This window comes from Pteropus medius, unplaced genomic scaffold (genome assembly GCF_902729225.1).
Source record: "Pteropus medius unplaced genomic scaffold, Ma_sr-lr_union100, whole genome shotgun sequence".
Lineage (NCBI taxonomy): Eukaryota > Metazoa > Chordata > Mammalia > Chiroptera > Pteropodidae > Pteropus > Pteropus medius.
Window position 1 is genome coordinate 27,815,329 of NW_024349800.1, and position 20,590 is coordinate 27,835,918.

At 36.1% G+C, this 20,590-nt stretch overlaps 1 pseudogene; it reads right to left on the bottom strand.

The window, feature by feature from the left end:
- Nucleotides 1-4,136: 4,136 nt before the first annotated feature.
- LOC120622151 (lethal(2) giant larvae protein homolog 1-like) lies at nt 4,137-18,204 on the bottom strand (annotated as a pseudogene).
- Between the last annotated feature and the right edge of the window lie 2,386 nt (nt 18,205-20,590).

Genomic DNA, 20,590 nt, shown 5'->3' on the forward strand with positions numbered 1-20,590 from the left:
AATTGCTCTATTCAAAATTGGAAAGGAAGATTAAAAAAAAGATTTCTCTGAATTTTCTTTCCCAAATTGATGAAGTTTTAAAAACTTTAACGTATGAATATACATACTTATATATGTATGTGTGTGTGTGTGTGTGTAAGGTGTGTGTATATATATATATATATATATATACAGAATTGTTTTTAAATTGTTTGCTTCTAATTTGAGAAAACAATCAGGCATATGACTTTTTTCCATCTGAGCTAAAAAATCTTAGAAAGGATCCTTTTAACATGCCTATGGACACTGAATGTGCATTTCTGGTACTTAGTGCAACAGCATAGACTAGTGGTAGGAAGGAAGATTGAAACTAGGAGGCTTGGACACTACTTTTTATCATATCCAGGGCCCACTTTAGTTTTAGGCTACAGTTAGAACAAAATTATCTATAGCTATGGAAACAGACCATTTGATGAGTAAAAAACAAATTAATTTAAGGTATAGTTATTTTAATAACTTAAGGCTTGTTAACTAACGACTAGGATATTTGAAAAACTCTTTGACTGCTGCCTTAAGTAACTTAATAGTAATGATCACATATTCAAATACTTTTAAAAAGTACTTCTTTTCCTCCAGTAGAAAACTTTAGCTATTTTAAAGAAGTCCATGTATTAAAATCCCTATTAGTTTTTATTTGTAATATGGAAGAGAATGGTGTCATTTCATTGCAGTGAATTTTCTTTTCCAGATAGGTGCTATATATATCAATCACCAAACATTTGCGTGCAGTACAGACGCTATAAAGGAAAACAAAATTAACTGAGACCCAGGACCTGAATTTAAAAGTTTAAAATAAAATACATATACAACTTACACAATATAGACAAAAAAACAAACAAAAAAACAAAACAAAAAACCCATTACTTTACCAGTTTAAAGGGTCTTGGAAGCACAGAGGAGGAAGGGATTAATAGACTCTTTCTGGCAGGAAAAAAAAAAATCTTCGCAGGACTCAGTACTCAGGATATTGCCCAGCACAGAGTGGGCACTCAGTAAACATTTAATAAATGAACGATCTGTAAATAAATTTCCCTAAAATTTGTGGTTTAAAACAGTTACTGTTTTATTTCTCATTTATTATTACTTATGGCATCTGTGAGTTGGAATTTGGAAGGTGTCAGCTGAGTGCTTGTGGCTCAGGATCTCTCTTGTAGTTGCAGACTGATTGTGTCTAGAACTGGTACTAGAGCTAGAAAAATGGGAGTCCTATGAAGCCGGAGGCTGCCTAGATGGCTTTCTCTCTTCTTGCAGTCTCACAGCCTTCATGTGGTTTCTACTTTTGGGCGGGTTTAGGCTTCCTCACAGCATAGTGGCCTCCGTGCAGATGGCTTTGTACAAAGCTTTCAAAAACAAGTATTTTAGTTAACAAAACTGAAGCTTCGTGGCTTTTAATGACCTCGCCAAAAAAGTCAATAGCTTTACATCTGCCATACCCTGTTAATCAAAATAGTCACAAAACCAGCCCATTTTTAAGGGAGGACAACAGAGACCTCATCACTTGTTGGGAGTAGTGTTAAAGTCACATTTATGAAGAGCATGTGGGAGGGAGGGATTGTTGTGGGTACCTGTGAAAAATAAAATTGCTGTAGTGAATTCAGTGTTAGTTTTTTAAAAAGTAATGTAATGTGATGTTCTTATATAACATTTCTTTTTGCCTTTATTTTTTAAAGAAATATGTCACGAAATCTGAAAAAAACAAAAAACAAAAAACAAAAAAAACAACAAAACCAGAAGTGGATTTGGAATCAGAAGGCAGTAGAGATGATTTATGAACCCCTCAATTTCTACTCAGTTTCTACTCAATTTCTACTCTAAACTGAGGATATATTTTAATGTTTAAATCCCCATTTAGACTCTGTCTATAAGATAGTGTACTAAACATCTGTAAATAAAGGAACCTAAGTCACTGCCATGACAAAAAATTAATCTAGCAAATCAATTGTTTGGCATCATATTACAACAACAGAAAACAAACCGAAACAAAGAAAAACAAACACATACACAAAAGCAAACCAAGACAGAACCTTACCACATGTATAATTTACTTTTCACTTGTCAACAAGTTGCTTTGATGTGGCATAGAAGACAAAGTCTTACTTGATAAAGAATATATCTCAGATTTGATTTTAGCAAAGTGTTGTATGAGAATTACTACTAGACGGATTTTGTTTTACTTCACATGCAAAGAATCTCTTAATTCCAAGAGCTTTGTAAGATACATGAACTAGTTCAGGGTAATACCACATTGGTAGGTGCACCAGAGGAGCATAATTCGCCTCTTTTACTTTGTATATCAAGAGAGAGTAGAAACACTGAAAGCCAGTAGTATAAACTGCCATATCCCTAATGACTGAAAGAAAGAATGGTGGTAATTGTCTTCTGACCATGTGACCATTGAAGCCATTCAGTGAAAAATGTGAAATAACAGATATTTCAATAATGTCCCCTGATTTCTGGAATTTACACCTTACAAAGGGAAATGTAAAGAACTATAAGTAAATTATTATTTTTTTTAAATGAGAAAAGTAAGAGCATGTTTTCAAAGTGGACTCCATGATACTCTTTGGATTATAAAAATTTGGCAACTGAAAAACCTAATTTAATATTTTCTTTTTAAAAACTAAGTACCACACTTAAAGGTTTTTATAAGTTATGATTTGATTAAAGTTTTAGGATAGGGAAGCAGTCCTAAAAGGAAATATTTTGCTCCAAGTTTACCTTTATTATTGTAGATATGGGAAAAGAAGCTTATTAAAGGAAATATTCTGAAAATAGCATCTGACTATAGCTACAACTGATAAATAAAACACAAATTTTTGTTTACGTCATTATTAAAGTATTTAAACATGCACTAGTGTTTATGATATAATATTGCTAGTGGGGTTTGAAGGTTGTTTGCTGCTGATAAACTGGATGCTGCGTTTATTTTCAAGAGGTTTTTGTTGTTATAAATATCTCATAGCATCACAAGAAACAATAGCTCAGCATCTATCTCTTCAGCTGCAAATACCTTTTCAGTTCATTCATCTCCTTCATGTGCTCTGAGCTGCTAGAGTCAAACCTAGGGAAAAATATTTTTCTCTTTTTCTGTAGTATTTCTTGCTTTGTTTTAGTTACCTCAATAACTCTTTCCCTTTGTTCTACCTTGGAAGGCACAGCCATTAAAGTTCGCAACTTATATTTTCTGTCTGAGGCTCAGAAAGTTTCTCAGCATTTTCTCAAAGGCACATGGGTAACTTTATCGCTTATGAAAGTCAGGCATAAACTCCATAATGTTTTAGCTAAAAATAAGAATCTGATTCCCATGTCTTTGACGACATTATAGGTTACAAGGCTGGGTATAGAAAATTGTGTAAAATAGAATTACAATTGAAATATTTGTTCTGGCTCATTCTATTGGTATTATCTTTTTTGTCCCTTAAAGAGTTATTAAATGCTTTCATTCTTAATATTAAAAAATCAATATTTAAAAAATCAGTGTTTTTAAGATTAAAACCACCACTTTTAACAAAATGACAGGGAAAAAAAATAAGGTACAATCTACTGGGAAACTCGTCCTGCCATCGCCCCTCCACACACACACACACACACACACACTACCAAGCACACACACAGATACATCTGACCAGACCCTAGACCTGGGTGCCATGCAGAGATCAAAGTCACATATAGACACACACATGTGTTCACACATGCACAGGCTGGAGGGGATGGTTGCTGGTTCAGGAGTAAGTACCAAAATAGTTTTAGAAATGACTGTCCAACCTGGCACAGGCATTAGAAAAACACCCTTTGCAAAGGAAGGGGAAAGGATGGTTGTGTGGATAGGGAGGTAGCATGGGCAGCTAGCCCCAGTTATCTTTTCTCTGTGCCACCTGGCCTCCAGAGTAGCTGCCTGTAAGAGAAGCCAGTAATGAGTGTGCCCCAGAAGCTCTGGGCTCAGTCTGGGGCCCACACCCTGAAGCCCAGGTTGGCAGGTCTAGCTGGAGCCCACAGGTTAGCAGGTGCGGGTCTGTGTGAAGGGCCAGGTAGGAGCCAGGGGTCCTGAATCCCAGTTCAGAACAGGGCAGGTAGGGGTCGGGCAGTTCTGGCCTTCCTCACCTGATCAAGACGGCACAGGCTTTAGCCTCGTCTTCCACCAGATTCCTCGGATTCTTTCCAGATTTTTCCAAAGAGCCTAGGAAATCCTTCACATCCCCCACTGTGATGTTCCATCATGTTCAGCATGGTGTTGATGCTGTTGGCTGAATCGATGGACATAGGTGAGAGCAGAGCCGCGGTCTGCTCTGGGGTGTCAGCTCCCTCGCTGCAGACAGGATCAGGGTCTCCATCATGGCTCCATGGGGCCAGGACAATGCCCAGGGTCCTGTTAAGCTTGGTTTTGCCTGGGCAACTCTGGGAGCCTGTTGCTGGCACAGGAGGCATCATAGGGCCAGCTGATGTCCACAGACCAAGTGGCTCTGTTACCAGGCACATAGGGAGAAGTATTTAAACTCAGACAGGGACTGAGTTGCTGATGTCCTTCCAGATACAGAAGTAGAATATCTGGGTTCCTAGGCCAGCCACCAAGAAGATGTGTACGTTGCCCAGGTTGGTGAAGCAGGACAGAAAAGTCTCGGCATAGTCCTCACAGACCACTCTGGCAAACATGGGCTGTGCCACTTTATGCACAGGGCAGTTCTCATGGGCTCTGAGCTTGAATTTGGTGTTGTGGCTCACCTTGAGTTGTGTGAACACCTCAAACGGCTAGTCAGATGCAAGGAATACTGCATCGTTTCCCTGCTTGTCTGGCACTTGTGCCAAGTCCCACGAGAACTCAGATTTCGGGCAACAGGTGGACGCGCACTTGCAATATCGCGAGGGCGACCACCGGCACGCGCGCGGTGCAGGTGCTATGTCTCCTTGCCGCGTGTGGACTACTCCGACCACTCCGGCTGCTTCCTGCCTCCCTCTCCTCCAAATTGTAGGCAAACAATGGATACTGAGAAAGTGCCACATGGTAGGTCCGTGGTGGGCTACTTCTCGAAAGAATGTATCAGCAAAATAAAGGCAGCACACAAGGCCTGAAGGAGTTGTCAGCCAAGCAGGGTCCATGTGGCACCTCACCAGTCTTATCTCCACATCCCGGGGCAAGCCTCCTCCGCCAGCTGTGGCCTCCTGCAACTTGATGTTGGCATGGGTGGCCTGCATCTTGCCTGAGTCGCGGCCGTTGCGGGTGCGCTGGAAAGACTGGTGCAGAGACTTCTTGAGCGACTCCATACAGGAGAGTGGCTACTCCATGGCCAGGGGGTCGTTGGGGTGAAGGGTGTACTTAGCTAGCACAGGAGTCTTGTGCTACTGGTGGAAGAGGCCAAAGCCATGACTCGTGTCAAAGGCCATGAGGCTCCCCTTGGTGTGTGAAGCATGACAGTAGGCCCGGAACCAGCACATTGAGCTGGAACTGGGTGAGCCACGGCAGCGGCCTTGTGCACAGGCTCAGCTACTCAGGGACCGTCCACGTGATCTTCTCTTGTTCCTGGGGAAGGTCCATGCTGGCTACACTGACTCCGGCACATCATTTAGCTCCAGCACCTCTCCCACAGTGCCAGACGCCATCATCTGGGCTGTCTACTCACAAAGCACTACCTTCTTTCTGCCTAGCCAGGAATCGCTCCTGTAGAAGTCGAAGCAACTCACCTTGTAGAAAGGGCGTCCAATCATCCTTGGTGGCCAAGGCCAGGCTGTCGGTGTGCTTGTAGTCCTGGAAGAAGCCAGCTCTGCTTAGCTTGTAGAGCAGTCGCAGTGCCACACCGGCGGCATTGCAGAACTGTAAAGTGCCACTCTCATGGCGGGTCAACAGCAGCCCTCACTGCAATGGCTCCTGGGCCAAGTTTCGACCCGGTAATGGGCCAGTTTGGAGGTGTTGGAGGCGGCTGGGGGCTCTACTGCTCACCAGCACTTAGGATACAGGCCCACAGCTCGGCAGGGATATTGGTGATGTGGGTCGAGCAGGTAAATAATAGCGGACGGGTATTCTCTGTCTTAATACTGAATACATACGGGAGAATAATTTTTCTAGTCCTTAACTATACCATTTGTCAATACATGACTTAGCAGCCACACCCAAATATGCTGGACACTCAGTGAGCAGTTGGACACATTCTTTGAGACAAAAGCTAGGTATGGAGAAAGTTGGAGGAAATCAGAGCATTATAGAGACTATCTACACTGTGAGACTATCTATACCATCTCTTAGTTTTTACCATCAATATTGTAATTTCTAAGTTATTCTCTCATTAAATGAGTGGTTGAACAGGTGTGGCTAAAAATGTCTTCAATCACTTCTATCTTAATTTGAGAGAAGAGTTTTGTAAGTCATTGAAATTTAATTTTAGAATCCCATTGGGTAAGCTAGGAAAAAATAAAGGAAGACAAACTGGAGTTTTTGGTTTTGCTTTTACATCTGGTAATACAATTAGGGCTTTTACAACCAAAAGAAACAGATAAACTGCCGTAGAAAATTATGACATTTCCAACAGGTAATAGATTAAAAGATTTTATATATGTTTGCAAACTCATCTCAGCATTTCTGGAAAGAAAAGTGTTGCTATTTGCATTTTATATATGTCAGTAATATTAAATTATTAAAGAATATATATATATAAAATAAGTAAATATTTTAAATGTGAACATATCTATATAGTATATGTATATACTCATATATACACATGTATATACACATATATACACATGTATATGTATATACACACACAGAGAAGGAGAACAGTTTAGATTTCCCAGTTTTTAGAATTTCTTTTTTTCATCAAGATTTTCTTTCAAGGATGTCTTCCGTGTAAGCATATTAGAATGTTCTGTTTTCCATATCATTTATCATTTAGTTGTCATGTTTTATTCTTTGTTTCAACTGGGTAATGTAAAGGGATCAATGGTCCAATACATAAATTGACCAGAAGGGCTAGAGATGACAGTGTGTGCCTCACAATGAAACCCTTCTTAATGATATTTCCCTTATGAAAACAGCCTGTTGAAAAGCTGTTATTGAATCAAGAATATATCACCAAATAGAGGTTTGAAATGGCCCCTTACTCCCTGTACCCCTACCTCTACATATACACCACAGATACAAAAATCCTGTATAGAGTTGACAGCTGTCTTTTACTTAGGTTTCTAGACTTTGCCACTAACCTCACTGTTGAGCAAGTAAAAGTACATCTGCTTTCCAAAAAAGCTCCCAGTGAATTACAAATGTAGACTGTAATTTCTAACTTAGTGCGATAATCCATAAACATTAGCATTACTCCCAAACTATGCCCAGTATGCAAAATAAATCATGAGTCACACAATATTTGCTCCAAAGCCAAGCCTATCCTTCACATGAACAATTTTCAAAAACGATGCAGACAGATTCATGAGTAACACTGATGCTAATTTTTAGAACTATTCCTGCCTTTTGAGACTATTCTTCAGTATTAGGTTCAGGTCCTACAGTGAACTGAACACAAAGCTTAAAGATGAACAAATGTAAATTAAGACAAGTGATTATATTTTCGGTTAATATATTGAAAAAGTATACTAAAGGAAATTTTACACTAAATTTTTTGAGCTATAATTTTGCTTCCTCATATGTACAAGTGCATACACATACAAACATAGAAACACATACACTCACTATACACACATGCCTTGCTTTTACTAAAAATGGGCTGACATTCTGGATTCAGTAATTTTCAGGGGCATATAAAACAGGAATTTAAAAAGTATATCATTTAGGGTCTCCACTCATTCCTATCAGATTTCCTTCTGCATAGGTGCCCTTTTGATGGTCAGGATAAACATTAAGAAACATATTCACTATCAGGTAGATGACAACATCTGTTTTAGTTTTATTTTTAGCAGCAAAACAGCCCAAGATTTTCTTTATAATTTATTTTTGGTATCATTCCATTTTCTCTATGCTGCCCTTTTGAAGTCCATTTAAATCTTCCTTAAAATATAGTAAGCATTCTTCTAGAGAATGCCTTTGCTTTGTAATGCAGAGCTTTAGCAGTATATCTCAACATATTATTTGTTTTCATCCCTGAAGTTTTATGTTGTGATGAGCTCTTAGACGTTTGCTTTTTAGGATAACTTTTTAGACTGTCAGATTTCTACATAGGACTCATTGCCTTCTGACTGGGATAACTTACATATAATTTAAATTTTCTTCATTTTATTACGGAGTGTTATGAGATGTTTTTAGGTTTCCAAACTTATATATACTTAATGTATTAAGAAACAAATGCTCAAGATGAGTCTTCAAGAGACTCAGGATGAAACAGAAAACAGGGCAGTGAAAGAATCAATGTCTGGTGTTAACATTGGTAATTGGGGCATGGATAGGCATGTTGTCAAAGCACATCTCATATCTAAAAGCAAGACTACTGATAATTTTACAAAAACTATTGCATGGATGCTGCTCTGACTGCTTTCTATTCTTTTCTAATAAGTTCATGTCAAGTCCAGTAGGAGAGGAGGTGTTGATTTTCTTGGGGGAACCAATCCATCATTGCTCTGAGAATACCAGAACAGGCACCAGGTAATGGGGGAGTTTGGATTCTATTCCAAGGATGGCATCGCTTGGTTACTTCCTTCTAAGTAATCCATTAGGTAATGGGTTTTACAAATCTCCAGTTAATAAAGATAGTTTTAAAGAAAACAACTGAGAGTAAATGTGTTGTCATAATTGACAGGTGTTTTGACCACTTATCCACTTTAAAATTCTCAAGATGACATATTTATGTGTATGTGTGTTGTACCAATCCTCAATTCTATGCTGCCTGCTAACTTAGTTCAATCTAAAACGTTGGAAATGATTTCTTTCATTCCAAGATCCAAGTCATTACTATGAATAACTGAAAAGCAGGGCTCTAACCAACTGGTAACTTCTTTCCACCTTGAAATAATCCCGTTTACTGGCCCTGGTTGTGGTCATGCCTGATACTTCTCCCAGTTTTCAGGCTCCTTTGCCAGCTCTCTGCCTATTGTGGGTCTGTACTTAAAGCACTCATATTCCTTGTTGAAATGTTTCCTGACAATGTAAGTGTAATATTAAATGTTCATGCAGTTTTTCACATGTTCCTCCTTTGTGCCAATTATGTATCTTGATTTAGTCTTTTGTGTCTATTTTTTTCCTAACTTACACAGACTCTTTTTTCCACCGGCTAGTGTCCTGACGCAAATGTTCTCTCCCTTGTCTCTCAAGGTGCAAGCTTAGTGCTAGACTTTCCCTTTTTCATCCTGCTTAGAAATTCTATGACATCCATTGTCTGTGTTATTTCCGGAAGATGCCCAATAAATATTTGCTGAATTGAAATATGTATTTCATAAGGGATGGTGCCTTAGACAACTTGACAATGCATGTGGTATTGGATCTTTTAAAAACATATTTTTTGATTCACAGATTGGTTTGATAAACTATTTGAGTTTTTCTTTTTTTTAGAAAGGTCAGATTTCTGATTTGTCTAAACTCTTGCAAGCCCTCTATTTCAGATAGTAATTCCTCAAAGGAACTCAGCTATTTCCCTTCTATGTTACTGTGTAATTTCTGATTCCTATAGGTTTTGCTGTGTGTATCTTATGGGGAAAAAAGCATTTGTCCAGTATGCTTTTTTTGTAGGAATAACTGGAAGGGCAATAATTTTTCACTTTTAAAAAATGGAAGGGGAGGCTTTTAATTGTACAGGAAATTTAATTAGACTTAAACTAATTAAATTCATTTTTTTATATTAACATGTTCACAAATATTATTGCATCTCGTTAGATTTCATTCTTCTAGCCTTACTGAACAATATTCACTAGTAGTTTCAGATTACAATAAGTTCATTATGAAGATAAGGTGGAATTAGTGTAGGAAGCTCAGCTGGTTGAAGGGGTCTGTACTTTAATTACTGCAGAGGGTGTGCATATTAATTACAACACAAGTGATATTTACTGTACCTCAGGAACATATGACAGGGTAAAGATACTGACAGCACCAGCTAATAAACTCAGTATGATAATGAGAAGAAAAGACCATAAAAATAGAAGGAAATAAAATTATTCATAAAGTATATTGATCCCAAAGTAAAGACATTAAGCTCTGATGAAGGGCAACAAAAGGGAAGCTCCTCACTTTATCAAACAAATAACCAAAGTCGAGAAATGTTAGCAGGGAGACAGATTGTCATTATACTGGTCACATGATCACACTCCAGAGAGTACACAGGAGCCATAAAGTGGGAGATTTTTAATAAATCAGCAGAAAGCCATACTGTCACCTGCAGGAACTGAGGTCGCAATGGCTAAGGACAGCTCCTGAGAGTGGAGAAGTCGGATATGCTGCAGTGCAAACTGGAAGGAACCACATGCATACAAAATTTGGTTCAAGAGTCACTTTCCCTTCTGGAAAAGCAAGGGAGCACCTAAAAATACTGTGAGAATTGCTCTCAATAGTAACCCAGAGGCTATCATCCACTTTTCCCTGCGGTTTGAAGTCACCAGCTATGATTTTGAAATGGCGAAGGGGAACAAGTGGGAATTGAATAATTTTTCCCAGGAAATGCTCAATTATACCATGATCCTGTCTAAATCTATACAGCTCAAAGGAAAGTTCAAATTTTGGTCTACAGTGATTAAATCTGAGATTTTGTTCATTTTGTTTTGTTTTTATGGGAGTCTTCCAAAGCACTGGTAATTTTTTTTTCCTACAATTATTTAATCAGCTACTAACATTTACAAACAACTTATTTTAGGAAAATGAGGAGCTAAAATGCTAATTCTTATTTTATGTCAAGTAATTAATACAGTCAGGTTTCACTAATTCTTTGTTATTTTGGAATTTATTAGCAAAAATTTGCCACAAATTGTGCTCATAGTTGACTTATTATGGATAGAAAGTACATTAATTACCTATTTACTTTAACACATGATTTAATGATGTTGATCAAACTCTTAGAATTGCTTTAAGTTCATTTTCTGAGGAAAACTTTTTTTTTGTGGGAATATGTATGAATAGTGATTTTAAACAGTGATATATATTTATGTGAACTTGAATCTGTATGTAATAGAATATATAGTTCTAGTTAAAATGCCTCAAAGGAATAATAGTGAACCTATGGAAAATGGAGAGAAGGGCATACCTAGGATAGTACATAATCTGGGCCTGCAACTATAAGAGTTGTCTGGAGAAAGAAAACAGAAGTAGAGATTCATCATTTTATTTGAAATCTATAAAATTATAAATTGAAAGGATTAGACATCAGATTACAGAATGTAATTATAGAAGATATCACTTTGAAACTTGGATAAGACAAAGAAAAGAAATAGCCAATTCATTTAGATCTGAAGTATTTTAATTTATGCATCCTGGAGCAAAAGTGAAGATAACCCTTGACATCATCAGGAAGTAAGGGTACCATCCCTTGCTTCCTATTTCTCCATCTGCTAATTTCAAGGCCTTTCTCTGTCTAGGATTAGAATTCCAGTTTTTTCGTTTTAGACTTTTTTTTCTTTGTTGGTGAGGTTGAGAGATTATTTTACTCACATTAAGGTGAAATATATCCGAAAATATTTTTAGCTTAAGAGAATAATGCTTCATGTAAGCTCACGTTATAACGACTGTTATAAAGTAGTTATGTATGAAAAAGACCTAACTGAAATTACTCAAATATATCAAATAATTATGAACATAAACCAAATGAAAGGCCAAGCATAGTCAGAACATGGGAAAAAGAGGCGGCAAGTCAAGTTTATAACTGTTATTGTGGTGAATGGGGTTACTATGTGTGGTATTAGAATGTTAACACACCAAGGCCTTTAGGACTGTATAATACCTAGAACATGATGGGTAGGTGTTTGATAAATATTTATTGAATGAACAAACAAATGATTGAATGATTGAGGGGATCCACCTCAGATGATATTTCATCAGTTCTTGAAAATTACTGGCAGTGTTTCTATTGTACTTAATGAACTGGGTACTGTCTATAACACTGGTGTTTGGCTTTTTGTGCTAGTGTTTCCTAGTTACACTATCTCTGTCATCACCTAAGACGTAAATGCTAGCCAGGGTAGATTACCACTTTCAAATAGTTAGGCCCTTGTACTATGGATATAAAGGATATAGGTGATAATAGGAGATTGATGCACATGTGTTGAAATCTGGTACATAAAGGCATCTGCAGTTCACCCCTTGGGAGGTTCAAATAGTTTTATGATAAACATAAATGGCTTTAGCAGACTCTCAATTATCAAGATGTTGATGTATGATTTTTATCCAAAATATTCTGACATTGGAAACAAAAGTATGGTTTAGATGCATACCAATTATATATATAAGTTCCTCAAGAACATATGGAAAATTCCAAGCCTATGATCCATATCAATTAGGATTTAGGCAAGGCTATTTATTAGTATTGAAGATTCAGAAAAAAAAAAAAATAGAAGCAAAATAGAGGGAAAATTTATTTAAAATTTAGTCAAGTATTAAGTCTAATTTTTCTATTAGTGTTTTATGGGTTTCTGATATGAATTGACTTCTTTTGATCAGGTTTAAAATTTTTCCTTAGTATTTTTTTCCTGGTATCTCTCATAAAGTTCCTCCTGCTTCCCTTGTACCATCTCATTTGCCCTGAGATTCTTCTCTTTCCTCATACACACTGCTTCAATAATCTACGATTCCTCGTTCACCATTATTTTTCATTCTCCTTCCGTCTAATTTGGTTCTGATACATATTTCTACAAACTTTCTTTTTTCTTTCATGTTCCCATTTTAATGGCTAATTTTTGAAGTTCACATTCTAGAATCGTTCTCTTTTCCATCAGAGGAAGGGTTAAGTTTTTGAGAAACTAGTTCGAGGCATCTATCAATGTCTAAGAAAAGAGGGCAATCCTTAGGTTCCTTCATTTATTTCTTCTATGAATAATGAAGAAGTAAAAAATATTTGATACAACTATTAAATAGATGGGTTCTGATATTCAATATGTTTGTAGAAAGCATAGAACTTGGGAATTAAAATAGCAGTGAGACAAAATGGGTTCTATTACCTAAAGATCATGGTAAGTAGCCTACATTGTAAAGTTAAGGAAATTGTTATTTTTACATTTGGAATAAGTATATGGACAATCTTGCCACACTATATTGGTTGAAATTAAATATTTAAGTTTAAACAAATTAAATGACCTTTGAAAATGTGGTATTACATTTGAACCAATATGATTTGCAATCTCTACAGTTACCGGGAGCCACAAAATTCTTATGTTTCCACTATGGAGAAAATCCTGATCTTCATTGCAGTGAGCAAAATTTACAGAACATTCCCAAAGCATTTGAACCTTCGTGTAGAGTTTAATTCCTTTAAGCATTTCAAGCTTTGAGTAATTTTATAGATTACAGTTTTAGAAGGTTAACTCAGTTATAAACAGATTTATATTTGTGTATGTTGATGATTAGAAAAAAAGTATTTTGTGGAAGTCTGAGGAAGTAAGATTAAATACATAATTAAAAACTGCAACATTCTAATCAATAAAAGAGATGGATATGATTGTTCTTGCCATTCTATTTCTTGGACCTTGTAAATCTTCATAAATTACTTTTCTTTTTTTAAAAATAGATTGTGTTGCATATTCATTGCTACAACATGGGAGTCATAGTTAAGATTTTCTGTAAGTGTTAGGTTATAGAGCTTTAAAGAGTGTTTTAAAATAATAATTCATTGAGAAACCTCAAAAGTGCCTTATTCAATAGTATTAATAGAAACAAAGGAACAGAAAAGGCAACTTGTGATAGAAAATTTGCAGATCTCTTGGAAACTGTCAAATTGATCAGTATCACTATATTGGGAATATCAAAGGTGCTGTGCTTGTTATTTGATTTAACAATATAAATATCAAAGCAAAAATGTTTGATTCATTTGGGAAAGATAATTTTTTCAGTTACCTTTTCTGAAACAATCTCCATCCTCTGTTCCCTCATTCTTGTTACAATTAGTTGTTACCTACTGTTGCTTGTGATTTGTTGGCAGTCTCTAACTGCAATCTGTTGCTCTGTGACAGATTCTTTTAGCCCACAGACTCATTCCTGAATTCAGCCAAAATGAAATATATATATATATATATATATATATATATATGAATATATATATATGTATGTATATATATATGTATGTATACATATATATACATATACATATATTTGTATATGTGTAAAAAATCTAAGTCACATTGCTCTGGCTAAAGTGGCAGATTATTCTTTTGAAAGAATGCTCTTAGGGGAGACTGTTAAGAGAACCTGCATGTATATAAAGGCAATAAACAACATTGAGTGACCCCTCTCTGTAGAACAGGTTCAGAGTCCACATGCATAGAATGTGGAACTGGAAGTATGTTCGTTTACTATCATCACTTTAAAGAGAAAATTTCAGAGGAATATTTTAGAGGAGTTGCTTCGAGCCTGCAGAACAGAATTTGTAGAAATCCTGTTGTTTATACCCATACACATATAGATGTATACACACACCACTGAGTTTAAGTAATCCCAGTAAGATTCATATTGCTATGGTTTTTCAGCAAAAGAAATTATAGTTTTGTTGCAATCAATTTAACAGTCAGAGCTTTGGTGTGGCAAAATATATGCTTCGTAGCCCTTCAAAATTTACGCAGTTAGTACATATAGATATATGCTGTATATATTTTGAAGTGATACGTATGTTGAAATTTTTCCTCATTTAAAACCATGCTGCATAATTGATTGGAAGAGTTACTCTCGTCACAGTCTATTTTTGCAGCAAAGCAGAGGCTATTTGAGATGGTTGTGTGTGCGTGTGGTTTTTTTTCCCCTTAAATGCTTTATTGCAAGGAAAAGAAAAACTAGTCAGTATATAGCAAGATCCTATTCATTGTTGATTTGTTCTGAACAATGCTGAATTAAGTAACATTACTGCATGACAAGATAAATATAGAAAAAAAAGTTTATTAACTTTTGATGTCACTGTCATCTGACTCAGTGGAACCCTCTTTGGCGAAACACACACATTCATTGACATTTAAAAAACATGTAGTTCCTTGAATTTGCTATTTTGTAGACCCGAGGAACAGTTGATTCTCAACATTTTTGTAATAAGGTTACCTCAATCACAAAGCCAGAGCCATAAGAGCTGCCAAATTGAGAAAACTGGAAGGCTATTGAGGAAAATACTGCTATTGAACCAAAGGCAGATGCTTCACTGTATGTTATACATTAGTGGAACACCCTCAATTTGTCAGCATGCATTTTTTCTCAAAGTATAAACTAGCCACTGTCTTGGTTCCTGTTTCCATTTAGAGTTTTTAAAGGGGCCCCCTTGTTTGGCTCCTGGAAAGCTACCAGCTTTCCTCACTCTGAAAATAAGACAAAGTAGTTATTCATGAGAAATTACTTTAAACACTTGTGAAATACTTTAAAAAAAATTTTCAAGCTCAATTTGGTAGGATGCTGTAGGTGTTACAGTCATTAGGTAACTTTATAAATAAATCTATGATAGCTGAAGCAGAATTTATACGGTAGGCCAATACAAGCATACCTTGTTTTATTGCACTTTACTTTATTGCGCTTCACAGATGTTGTGGTTTTTTTACAAATTGAAGGCGAGACCCTCCACCAGCAAAAAGATTACAACTTGCTTTATTGCGATGGTCTGGAACCGAACCTGCAACATCTCTGAGGTATGCCTGTAATATGCAAGCCTTTGGGGCTAGTGAATAGCATAGGCAGAATTAGGTTGCAAAATGCTTGCATTTTTAGTCTAATTACTCTTTTCACCAAATCATTTTATGAAGAAAAGAAAAAGTCCTTAAATATAGAAATATGGAAATCGAGAACTGAAAATGTTACTTACTCCATGTAACCAAGGGGCATACTTTATTTTGCATTATTACTGCCTTTGTAATCACTTAGAATAATCTTTTTCCAAAATTATAAGGTTTTTTTACAATTAAACTTTAAAAATTTTATGTTCTATAGACTTAAGACAAGAAAAATTACTTAAATACACTAATTCATTGGAATATTATATAAAAGTTTACTTTTAACATGATTTCATTGTACATTGACTCTAAAGACTTTATAAATTTATTTGGATTTTACAAGATCAGAATAAATGGCAGAAAACACACAGAAACTAATTCAAACATATTTCTTTGTTCTGGTAAATTACTACATATGCCTCTAGCTCCCTAGTATGTGAGGTTCTATAAAAGGAGGGTTTTTTTTTTTTGCCCTCCCAGTGTGTTTTATCCACCATTTAAAAACACATTTGAAATATATTGCAATTGCGTGAGAAGTGACATAAATACATTTGGTGATTAATATTTATTTGATCAACTGTGAGTACAACAATATGACTTCTAATTTGAAACTACACAAGCTTCCTTTTTAGAAATCCTGCCTTTCAAAGCTTCTCATTTGCTGTATCACAGGCTGATCTTGAAAAGAGAATCTGTTAGGTATACTTTTCCCTATTTTTCCAATTTGAATTGTTGAAACAGAAGTGTGGGTATTTAGCCCTATTTCCAGGTGTGCCATACTGAAACTTGTAAAATGTGTGAGGGGATGGAGAAACTCTTGTACTCTAAGCTTCTGGGTGATTCCTGAAAGCTTGGCCTGTTAAAACGTTATCCAGGGTGTATGTATTTGAAGGTGTGTATATATATTCTGCAGTATATAAACATGCTCACACACACATTCTGTAGAAATGCCAGAGTAGATGTCAAGACAATATCTCCCAATGTTAAATAAAGATCCTGTTTTGTTTTTTGTTTTTTGTATTATTGTTCCTATTGTTTTATTTCTATCCCCTGTGCTAGTGGTGTCTTTTGTGGTCCTTTAGCTGTTATGAGATGGGCGGGTGAGCAGCCTCCAGAATTGATGCCAGCTGGTTTGGAAGACTGGCAAACCCTCAACTCTCCCTCTATCTACCATGTAATAGATTGACTTTATTATCTGCCGTAGCTCCATGCCATGCCCAGTCTCCAGTGGTCCAGAATGCGGGCATATAACACAATCCTATTCGCTATCACATTGATTTTGATTTATTCCTAACTTCAGGAATTGCCTTTTAACAACTACCAAAAAAGTGAGGGTCATCCACTTCTAATGCTGGAAACCCTGTGATAATCTGTTCCATGCATTCAAATGAAAATATGACTTCTTGGCAGAGAATAGCATTATAATGTAAAATCCCATATGCTGTTATACAGTATGTTGCAATCTGTTTTACGGCTGCCTCTATTCTAACGAGTGAATACTGCCAATAAAGCAATTGAAGATAACACTAATTGCTTATTTCTGTGATCCATAATTTTTATGGCTGCCTTATAGCTCTTTAGTCAAATAGATGCTTTTTGGCCTTTAAGATCTAGAACTCATGTACGGTAGCAACTGAAACTGGAAATGTACACGCTGGCCTGAGAGGATTTTCTGTACTTGATGAATAGGATGCAGCAGAAAAATAATGGAAAGATATGAAAGAAAAGAAGTCTTAAATCAACTTTAATAGATAAACACTAGATTTTATCAATATTTAGGTAACTTTAAATAAATTCATAAATATACGGCTGTGTATGAAACTCAGGCTGTTGGGTCTTTTTTGGCTTCATGCATTTTGGGTCCTCTTGAATGCAAAGGTGACCATGGAAAACATAGAAATTTTTGGGCACAGCTAGTTGGAGATGAGGCCCTACGTTTGAGTCTGGGCTTTGCCACATATTGATAATGCAATGTGTGATCTTGAGACAATGATTCAAATTTTCTGAGTTTAGATTCCTTTCAAAAGTGTGGTGATGACTAAATGGATATGAACCCACTTTGCTAACTGTAAAGTACTAGATGCTTGTTAGTATATGTCTGTGCTTGATCCCTGTTTGAGGCCATCATGACATGCCCTCTCATGAATAATCTTATAGAAACCTCAAATTATGTAGTATTTGTTCAGGAATATATCCAGTCTTTTGCTACTCAAAGTGCAGCATTGGCATCACCTGGAAACTTGGCAGAAATGCAAAACCTTTGGTCCTACCCAAAGCTTGCTGATAAGACTCTTCCCTTTATCAAAATCCCTAGTTAGTATGCACACTAAAGATTAAGAAGTTCTGATCTAGTCTAACTTACCTCATGGACGAGAAGGTTGAGATTCAGCCAGATGATGTGATTCACAAGAGGTCACGTAGTACGTTCAGAGCTCAGCCAAGATGAGAGCTTGCGTTTTCTGATTCTAAATCTAATCCACACTGTCTCCACCTTAAAAATATGAAAGGTTTAATTTTATTCTGACAGATTTCAGATGAACTACTTAGGTTCAAAAGTGGGTAATATATTTGTAGCTTAAAATAGTGTAAGTCAGAAAAGCCATCTGTCTTTGCTTAATTTGGTCAAATAGTGAAAACAAAAATCAAAGCAAACAATAGGTTGTAATACAGAGCTTAAATTGTATATAAAAAGTGTCTAGAATACCCATAGATTTCTATTCATGAAGTTTGTTAGATAAGTTCTCCAGTTCTCAAATGGAAGAATTTAGCTCTTAAATTCAAAGTGCATGTGCAAAGATCACTGGGACCTAGTATTCCACTTTTATATTTGTATCCAGTTTTTTAGCTGGTATGATCCCTTTGGTAAGAAAAAGAGATGATGCTTATGTATAAATATTTCTTCTGTTCTAATGGAAATATATCATGTGCTATGCCCAAATCAGGTGCAAAAGGATTTTTCCAAAATAATAGCTTGAAAATGCTCACAATTCCTCAATGCACTAGATAAGCAGTTCTGAAAAATAACACTAGATTAGTTCAAAAATACATAGTATACAGTATACTATTACACTGGCAATATTTCTTATATTTATTAAGAGTTGAAAACTGTGAACTACATATAAATTATCTCATTTAATCTCAAGCAAAAATCTGTGAGATGCTATTATTTTTATAAGTGAAATGATGAATCTCAGGTTGAGAGAGCACAAGAAAAAACTTGCCCAAGGACACACAGCCAGCAAGATAAAACAAGGAGAAACTCAGAAAGAATTAATGGGAACCTTCCAAAATAATGTTGTGACTTGGAAGTCAGACTTTGAGTTGTAATTCCTTAAATTCTGACTTTAGATCTCTTTTCTCATCATGAACCTCCACCACAATTTTGTGCAGTGAAGTTGGATTGGTGACCTTTTCTTGCTTTGGCATCATGCACACAGATGGGTGAAACAGTATGTGCCCCAGACACCTGGAGGAGTCTGTAGCCATGGATGGAAGGGGCCTTAAACTAAGCTCTCCACAGTCAGTTGCTGCTTCCTCAAAGATGCTGAGTCTAGGTTCCTCGTTCATTCAACAGGTTTTATTCTCTAGTGCTGAGACTGACAACAAATAAAGCTTGTATTAAAAATGCAAACTTATTTGCAGATGAGAAGTACTTTTCATATTTAATGAAAGCTGCATGGGCATTCACAGAGAAATGAGTATTGAATAGAGGAGGTGGCAGAGCTCCTCTATGGTTCTAGATACAGCTGTGGGCATTTTATGACGGAAGGTGTGGAGCTGGAAAGAAATGGTTGAGAGAAAAAGAAGGAGTAAGAATGAGAAAGAACTGGTACTAGTAATTGCAGAGGCAGTCTAAGTAACAGCGATTAATAAGCAAATGGCAAAGTACTCGATCTGGAAAAAGAAAATACACACACACAACCAAACTTATGATGTTCACCCTCGTTTTATATGACACATTCAGCTTCTTCTTAATAGTCCATGTGTGGAATCTTTAAAGCTGTACCTTCCCAACTGTTAACTGTTAGTATATTCCAAAACCTCATTATGAAAGGAATGTAATCAGAAAAATAAGGACTATTGCAACCAGCCAGCTGTAACCTACAGCATTCAAGTAACTCTTTTGCTATAAGAGACAAACCCTGATTACTTAATTCCAACACTTAAACACTTCATAGAAAAAAAGACAGGTTTTCCTTCAACTTATTTTTCTTTATATGTTAGAAGACTAGATTCTATGTTACAGTTCCAGGTTTCACTACCTGATTTTTTTTTAAAATACTGGAAAAAAGATATATTTAAATATTTCTAGCTGCCCAAAATGATATCATTTGGATATAGTGCAGTATTTATGATACCCTATGCTATTAATGAGATTTTTCAGAGAAAAAAGAGTAGATCATCTCATAAATACACACAAAAAAAGGTAACATGACAAAATTCTGATTTCTTCGAAGAAACCTCATGCAATGTGCAACCCATCAAGATTATAGAAACAGAATGATCTTTAATTTTTTCTTTAAATCACGGTTAATTTTTGAAACCTTTCTGCTTTACTTTAGAAATGGGACTTTAGCACTGCCTTTTTTGTTGAGCTCTGATCAGCTTGATTTTTCAGCTACACCAAGGTGCTTTTATTTCACCTCTGTGAAATTGGCTAGTTTCCTAAAGTTATTCTTTCATTATAATTTAACACATTAAAAAGAGAGTAGAAAAAAAGATCTAATATGGTATTATTTTATTACTACATAAA